This window comes from Apium graveolens, chromosome 11, assembly GCF_009905375.1.
Source record: "Apium graveolens cultivar Ventura chromosome 11, ASM990537v1, whole genome shotgun sequence".
NCBI lineage: Eukaryota > Viridiplantae > Streptophyta > Magnoliopsida > Apiales > Apiaceae > Apium > Apium graveolens.
In genome coordinates this window covers 156,817,016-156,826,245 of record NC_133657.1, presented here as the reverse complement: position 1 = coordinate 156,826,245, position 9,230 = coordinate 156,817,016, and the positions used below count along the sequence as shown (strand labels likewise).

Sequence of the window (9,230 nt, the reverse complement as noted above, 5' to 3'; positions counted from 1 at the left end):
TTTGTTTAAGTTTTGAGTTGTTGTTAGATAGGTTTGTCAAGTCAAAGCCTTGGAAAAATGAGAGTTATAGTTTCTGCAGAAAAATCAGTTTAGTACCCTGAGGTTTAGAGTGAGTTTTGACCATGTCATTGATGTGCACTTTGAGGCCCAAGCTACCAGAAGTTATTATGGGGAGTATATAATAGGTTTTAGGAGTTGGTTGGAGGTTTGCATGTCATTTGGTTAGGTACACAAGTAGAATAACAAAATCTGTCCAGCAGGGGACAGTTTTGTTGCAACTTAGAAATAGGGAGATTTGGCCATGTCATGGGTAGGCCCTCATTAGGCCCAATTGGGCCTTAGTTAGAGGGTATGTCAGAGAAGTTTTTCCAACCATAGTTCATAGGATATGAGCTAGAACCATGTGTCACAAGATAATTCAAGTCAGGGCATTTTCTGCCCAGAAAAACAGGGGAACCTTAGACTTTTAGCTTAGGCCCAAGAAGGCCCAAGCCAGGCCTTTGAGCCACATCAAGCTTGTGAGATGCCCTTAGGTCAGGAGAGTCTTGTGTAAAAATTTTGAAGAAAAACCTGTAGTTTAAGAGTGTCTAATGCACTCAAGAAACCTTAGTTACCATTCTGAAATTTGCACCAGTGAGCACTTTCACTTACCACATAGCTTTAGAACACTTAGAAGTGAGTATTAGGTCGACCACCATAGTTGTAAGATAGTATAAGGTCAGTAGAGAAAAAGGCACAAGTGAGGGTCAATAGGTTTTGGATAATTTAGGAAAGGCACATTGAGTTAGGAAGCCCAAATTTGAAGACTTTGTTTAGTTAGCGACCAAGTGACTTAAGTGGTGAGTCGAGATCATCCAAGCCTAGTGTGGCATTATGGTGTATATGATGTTATTTGGTATTAATATACGATATGTGATTATGTGGCTACGTGTGTACATTTGAAAATATAATGGTGGATATGAATTAAGTGCGTATAGGCCTAAGTGCCATCCATGTTTAATTTCGGGTTGTAAATAGGTTAAGATGGTAAGAATATATTATAATGAGGATTATTATTATTTATATAGGATCTCGAGACGAGGGAAAACTTGCCATAAAAGTCGAGTGAAGCTCCAGTTGTTGCTCCTACCAGTCAGACCAGACCAGTCTATCTCAAGGCAAGTGATTCAACTTGACCTTCGTATTTACTGTAAACAGTTCATATATATATCGATGCAATTATCCTGAGTCATTTTGATATATTTAAATCAAGCGTATCTTTTGTTTATCTTTGAGTTACATAGAGATGCCATGAACCCTCGAGTACGTATTGCAAGTAGTTCAAAAGTCTTTCATGATAGTTTAATGCCATGATAAAATAGAGATTTGTTATAATACTTTATTGATCCTTTTGATTATCATGCTATTGATCCCTGAGAAATCTTGATATTGCACCCTGATGCTTTGATTCAACTCTTGAAATAACCTCGATAGAAACTTTATCTTGATACCTAAAAGCCAATCATTTCTTAAATTCATTCATGATTGTTTGATAACCCTATCCTTACCCTAAAGCTTGATACCCTGTTATATCTTGAGCTGATGATCACTTTCTTTATATTTTAACACCTCTATCCTATTGGAACCAGTGATGCTTATCTTCTTGATGTTCTAATACCTATACCTTGTCTACAACCATTGCTTTAAGCCTAGTTTGGCATTACTCTTTCATATTATCCAATAGCCTTGCTCAATTTCCTTGTCAAAGTTCTTGTTTATGGAAACCTCTCAATTACCCTAATATAGTAAAGTCTAGTGGATCATGGCCCTGAGATTTAGTGTCATATTTCCAGTGTTTCAAGTTGATCTATAATCCCTTGATAAAAATGATTACAGTCGAAAGAGATTTTGTCATAAATCGGCATCAGTTTTTAAAATGATTAAAATGTGGATTTTTCAGTCCCAAAGGGGGATAAATGTTTTCTTTGAATGGTGGATCTGGACTGAGACGCGAGTCCTTTCCACACTTATATTAGGCTTAAAAGTTGCCTAGGGATTCCCAATAATGTTCTAGAACCCAGCGAGGTTCGGGATTACTTCGCGGCTGATCACCGGCTGTAATCCGTAGCGTCATAAAATGATTTTGATTAAGAATGATTTTAAAATTGTTTTGATGCAAGCAAAAAGATGCCAACTCACATTTTATCTCTCGTTATCATTGATTATGTCTTTCCATTGTCATTCCTAAAGGTATATCTCGATTTATGTCTTGCGTTGTACTGTTAGCACTTGTTGAGCTTTTGGCTCACTTCTTGCTTTACCCTGATATTACAGCTAGCAGCTATGGTTAGATTCAAGCAGACTGCCCGTAAGACCTGTGATGCTGATGCTTATGTTCGAGCTCAGGTAGAATAAGTAATAATAGCTGTGAGGATTCGGTATTTGTAATCAGATGTAATAGCTGGTAGTGATGGGCTGTTCCAAACCCTAAACTGTAAGATCTTGGATTGGTTGTGTATCCTTCATTAAAATGATGTAATAGCTATATTTATTTCGCTATTTAAGTTGGGGGTGTGACAACTTAATAGTCATTCATTGTAATAGGTTGATCTTGGGCATTTTGAAGCCACTGAGAGATAAGATTTGGTGGTTGTTGAGAAGGATTAGATGTAGAAGGTATGTATGTTTGGGTTGAGGTTGATGGTTGAAGTTCAGTAACATTACCTGTGACAGATGCCACTGTTTGACTCACATTTGGAACTGTGGTTATGACAGTGTGTTGATCACCACTTTTGAGAACCTCCAATTAAATTGGAGGGGATTTAACCATGTTACTATCATGTACCGTGGCCTCAAATCCTTGCTCTTCTTGCAAAGAGCTAGTACTTGAATATGCCTGACTTGCCTCCCTTATAACAAGTTCTTTGGCAATTGGACTCCTAGTTTCAATTGGTAAGACAATGTCAGCTAGGGTTTTGAGGGGAGTTGTCCCTACATGAGGAACCTTCAATTGAATTGGAGAGGATTTAGATAGCTCCCCCTCAGGAGTACTACCCTCAAACCTATCAGTCTGTGAAGATTATTTAGCATATGAAGGTGCTTGAGTGACTACCACAGGGTCTTCAGTAAAAACTGATGAAACCTATGTGTTTATATTGGTGTCATCAAGGTCTACCCCAGAGTGTAGCCTCTCACCAACTAGATGTGGTTCCTGGGTGATTATCATAGTTTCTTGAACTATGTCACTTGATTTTAGCAATACATGAGAATCAGATTCAAGTATTTGATTGTATGAAGAAGAAATTTTAGATAAAAGATTAGTAATTTCAGGATTGAGTATTGGCAGCTGCCCCTGAATAGATGAGGGAGCTTCAAAAGATGTGCTCTTTGTATGTATGACATCCTTATTTCTTCTTTCATACACTTGAATGTGTTCAAGTGATGGTGCAGACTCCTTACATGGTACACTAGGGAGAGTGCTCTCTTCAACAGTGACACCCTGTTGAGAGGATGCCCATAGAGTCTGTTTTATGCCCTCATTTGCAACTACATCCTTTTGGAAGGATGCAAAGTTGGCTTGAGTGGTCTACTCAGTTTGCTTTGCCTTATTTGCTTTCTTGACCTGGGTGGACTCTCTTTGAGTTTGATCATGACCACTCTCATTGATAATAGTTAGGGTTGCCTGCTTTCTCTTCTTTTTACTCACTTCACCCTTTTGAGAGGATGAAGTGGTTGGTTTCCTAGCTTCTATTGGTAAAGAAGGAAGGGTCTCAGTTTGGGAAGGCCCCTGTTGGTGTTCTTGTGTTTGTTCTTCCACAGGTACGTGATCCATTATTGAACTAGTTGTGATTGTAGACCTCATATCAGGCATATGGTAAGGGTAAGTTCCGAATCACTCCAACATAAATGGAGTGATTCCAAGACTTATAGGTATCATGTTTTTTGAAATGTGTGAGCCAAATAAAACTTTGAACACTTGTTTACAATTGCCTATTTTAGTTCGATGTATAACATTAAGCATATGAATGTCATGCACTTTATAATTTAAAGCAGACATTATAAATCTAGGAAGAAAGATTTTCTTACCTCTTGATGCCAAAGGCATTGTGCTGATCTCCTCAATTATCAAGTGTCCTACATTGAGGTGTCTGTTGTGAGCTATAGAGAATACCAGTTTCTGAACAACACTTGAAATGTTGTCATACCCTATCTTCCTATAGGTGAATGCCCTCACAATTGAATCAAAAAAGAAAGACATTCCCTCCTTAAGTACATCTTGTTCATGTAACGCCCTCCAGACCTGGGGCATAAGTCTGGGGGTTACTAGCTAATCACCAAACTTGTAAAATCTGAGTAACAATAATAATGAAATGTATCTAAACCCCTTTAACACTAACCAGGATCTTTTTAGGTTGAAGTATGAAAACAAGAACCACTAAATACTTTATTACAAACCAAATTTAAAACCTTACAAACTCTCTTCATTCCAAACCATTGTCTAACCAGTTGTAAACTAATTTCATCTTTTATTCAAACACACACACTAACTATCTACACTCCACCTGTTCAGGCAACTCAAAACTTTTTTCCTGGATTGGGATCAACACCTTGGGTATGAGAGGATCTCGAGGGTTGACCCGCTTCTTACCACTCGAGTCCTGATGGGTTTCATATTCCTTCTTAACTGAAAAAATAAGGTGAATAACCACATAATACACATAAGCACATATGCCACATAATCATTTTTTTATAGTTAAAATAATTTTTAGAATCAAAATCGACTCGCTGATCGCTTAATTGATCATTATCTGTCTCATTTCCTATTTTCGGGATTTATCGGACTCGTCTCGGCACGCAATTCGTCTTATAATCAAATAAATAACAAGGGTCAACTAATTTATAGAAGAAATTAGGTTTTAATATTATTTTTAATGAAAATAATTCATTTTTCTGAGTCTAAGGGCTTTCATCTCGCTTGAATCGGACTAAAGGTCTAATTACTATCAATTAAATACATATAAATCAATTTATTATTCAATATAAGTAGTTATTACTAATTTTTAAACCCTAAAATAATTTTTAAATAAAAACTAGAAGTAAAAATGATTTTTCCATAATTTTTGGAATTAAAATGAATTTATTGAAAATTATTTGATTAATTAATAATTAATTAATCATAATTAAATAAACCTTAATTATATTTTAAATAATTATTTACTATTTCTTGTATTTTAAAATAATTAATCTTTAATTATTAGAATTAATTACAAATTATTACAATTAATCACAAATTATTACTAATTATACAACTAAATTGATCATTTACGAACAATTATTTGATACAAATAATTATTATGGCATTCTTTGAATAAATAGACTAACGCTCAGATAATAATCCAACTTATCCGTCAATTACTCGTATAAATATGAGTTACTCGTTTTATTTGGTTAATTATCGAATTATTATTCGATATATTTAATATTTATTTATTAAGTAATTACTTAATTATTAACTAATAGATAAATAAATAACTAAATAACTAAATAAATAATTAAATAAATAATCAATTTTGAATTTCTAAATTAATAAAATAATTAAAAAATTGATTATACAAATTTTCAGAATTTAAAACTAATATTTAGAATTTAAAAAACTGATTTTGATTTAATAAAATATAAGTAAATAATTAATAAATCAAAAACAAAAACAAAAACAGGGAAATGGAATTAGGACTTTGAGGATCAAACCCAGGTCGTTTCTCATAAGTGGATTTTATATCCACTTAGAACGCTTCATTACAAGCTTAAATTGGTGTTTTGGACTCAAGTTGTTGGTATTTTGATGTGTTTTTGTGTTATTGCATTTCAGGTATCAGTTAAATGAAGAAAGGAGCTTTTAAAGGAAATATGATAAAAAGTGATCAGAATTGGAAGCCTAGGCCATTGTCAAGTTGTAGAGAATCTCGTTAGCTTCGCGTGGACAGTTGAATCGCCTAATTCTGACGAGTAGAACTCAAGTTATGGGCAAAATAAGATTCATTAGAATTTTCCAAAAAGGCTGCAGGCGCCCGCCTGCTGGTGCCAGGCGCCCGCCTGCTGACACGCGGCCGCCTCCGACCCGTGCGCGCCCGCCTGCTGATGCGCGGCTGATTTCGCTGAAAAAGCCTTTTTGAGTGGAATTTGATAATTATAAGGGTACAGGTGCACTAGGGGCTTATATATACTTAAAAAAGGGGTTTTCATCATCCGGGAAGGTTGGGAGATCAAGAAGAAGACCTAGAAGCACAAAACAACTCTGAAAAAGAAGATCTTGTTTTCTACTTGTGATTCTTTGAATTAGTTGTAACTTTGGATGCTCGTTTTCGTTCTTGTTGAACCTAGATCTCGTTTATTCGTACTTTAATTATTATTCAGTTTATTAAGACTTGTTTTATACCATACTTTCATTGGAACCCATGGTGATGATAAGTTCGATTATGAACTAATCGTTATCATGGAATTCTAGCGGATTTACTTATGGATTTCAATATTTAATTTGTTTCGATATCTTGGTGTGTGGTGATTGATTGATATCCTAGTATTGGTTGTGCTTATTCATCTTATGTGCATAACTAACATATAAGATAGCGTGTTAATCTCTATTGAAGCGACAGTGAATGTAGAGTTTTAGAACTTGCCATGCTAACATAGGTTCATGTATTTGTTATGCATGATTCGTAGGTAATTTTAACCATCTTACTTGCCCTATGTAATCACGATAGATAACTTGCGCATTAAACCGTTATGTTTTCAATTCTTATAGACATATAAGGACTAAGCATAATTGGTGTCTATTCAACTTCTATCTCTTTTATGGATGCTTTGTAGTAGGGTATTCGTACAACGAAAGTTGGCGTTTACTAGTTACGTGTTATTTGATTAGTGTCATCACCATTACATGCTAAGGTTAAGAACAATAAGGCTATTGAATGAAGTATTTAATGAAGTTAGAATCCCATGTTTGTCATATATAGTAATTGAACCTCAAATCTCTTAGTTAATGTTATTTAGTATAATCTCTTAGTTTAATAAAAACCCAATTTGTTATTTGTCTGAGCATTGAGCGATAACCAGACATTGTTGCATAGGTGCATAAATTGAACTTAACCTAAACCAGTCTCTGTGGGAACGAATCTGATTTATATCTTATACTACTTACGAATGCGTATACTTGCGTGAATATTAGCGCGTGCTTCGCCCTAACAAGTTTTTGGCGCCGCTTCCGGGGACTCGGTGTTAATTTTTAGTTTATGTGCTTGTCATCAGTTGTCGTTAAAGTTCACTGACTCGGACTCTTTTACTCTCACGGTTTATTTGTTTGTGTTTCAGGTACTCAGTATAATGGGAGATCCAGCAGCACGAACGAAAGCCTTGATGGATTTTTCTCGACCCAAGATCAATGACAATCAATCTAGCATTGTCTGGCCAGCTATCACAGCTAATACCTTTGAGATCAAGCTTGGCATAATTCAATGGGTGCAAAATTGAATCCAGTTTGGGGGTTCTCCAACTGAAGATCCCAATATGCACATTAGGGATTTCATTGAGATCTGCGACACCTTCAAGTTCAACGATGTTTCTGAAGATGCTGTGAAGCTGAGACTGTTCCCATTCTCTCTGAAGGACAAGGCTAAGAGCTGGTTACACTCTCTACCAGCTGGTTCGATTACTACTTGGGAAGATCTTGCTCAGAATTTTCTTACTAAATTCTTCCCTATGGTGAAGACAGCTGCACTCAGGAATGCTATTACTCAATTTGCGCAGCAAATAGGAGAATCGCTATGTGAAGCTTGGGAGCGCTACAAGGAGATGCTTATGAAGTGTCCTCATCATGAAATTCCTGATTGGATGATCATCAACTATTTTTATAATGGTTTGGGAGCACAGTCCAGACCCATGCTCGATGCAGTATCAGGCGAAGCCTTATGGGCGAAGAACTATGAGGAAGCTTGTAACAATCCAAATCCGGGGTCAAGATTTGGTGTCACTAAACAATCTTTACATAAAATAAAAGATGATTCAATTAACCCCTTGAATCCGGATCGTTTATAGGTTATGGTATGAAATAAGAATCTAACCTTCTACAATTCACAACAACTACCATACAATTATAAATACCTTTATGCTAATGCTCTTGTCTCATTTTTCTAACATCTTCGTCCTCTCGCAACGGAGATCTCTCTAACTTCTGTTGTCTATCAAAAGTTATTCAATTTTATCATTATCTGCTTCTGGAAGAAATAAGAATTACAAAGCAGGAGTGAGCCAAAAATGCCCAGCAAGTATATAATTTGAGTTTCGAATATTATTATCAAAGGAAAATTTTCGGACAAATCCTTAAGCAATTTTAAACAAATCTATTTAATTGAGAGAGTTGAGCGAATAAATATTGGCTGTTACCAGCCTTTAATTATAAATCCAAAAATGACAAGCGATTCCCAGATTCATCTCCTAAATCAGGGTTTTTTCCGGTTTTTGGAATCATAAAAATTTTCGAGAAAGAATGTCGTTAATGGCGATCAACAAAAAATTAGACTGGACACTAGTTCACACTTATACCCTGCTGATCAGTCAGGATATAGTGTAGATTTATACCCAACTATATAGATCCATTCGGGTACCTAGGCATTATTGCCTAAGGGTTCGGTCTATTTCCGGCCCATAGGATCCAGCTCATCACTGGTCCTCACAATAACCATCCAGCCTGTAGAGTGTTTTGATGTCAAATCATTTTAAATTCAAAACATCCCAATTCAGGGTTCGCAAATAACCCGAAAGAATGGGTATTTGCTCAAGAGAGCAATCGAATTTTAGGAACAATAATGAAAAGAACATGCATAATAAGAATAATTACAGCGAAATATAAAACATTTAACTATTCTGAACTTAAAATAGGAACGAATAAATAATTACAGTATTTTAAAAGAAAAATCAGGAATACTTGCCTCGCGAAGCTTTAATCACTATTATCAGTTGACTTTTGAATTGCCTTGAACGTTTGGCTTTATCGTCCAACCACTACCCTATCCTGGATACGATCGCACACTCAGGCCCTTCGATTGGAACTTCGTTGATCTCGATGTCTAATCACTGGATCATTCCTAGTCCAATGTCGATACTCGGGTTTCCCGTCTAGGACCTACAGGGTTAAGATACCCTTATTCAGATTATCGTTTCACTTAATATAACACCACTGTCCTATTCTACCCATA

The 9,230-nt window shown here is 35.8% G+C and overlaps 1 non-coding gene across 1 annotated transcript; it reads right to left on the bottom strand.

Annotated features, from left to right (window-relative positions):
• Positions 1-7,749: 7,749 nt before the first annotated feature.
• LOC141699189 (small nucleolar RNA R71) lies at positions 7,750-7,856 on the bottom strand. Its single transcript, XR_012565670.1, has one exon. It is a non-coding gene; the product is annotated as a small nucleolar RNA R71 (small nucleolar RNA).
• Positions 7,857-9,230: the final 1,374 nt, after the last annotated feature.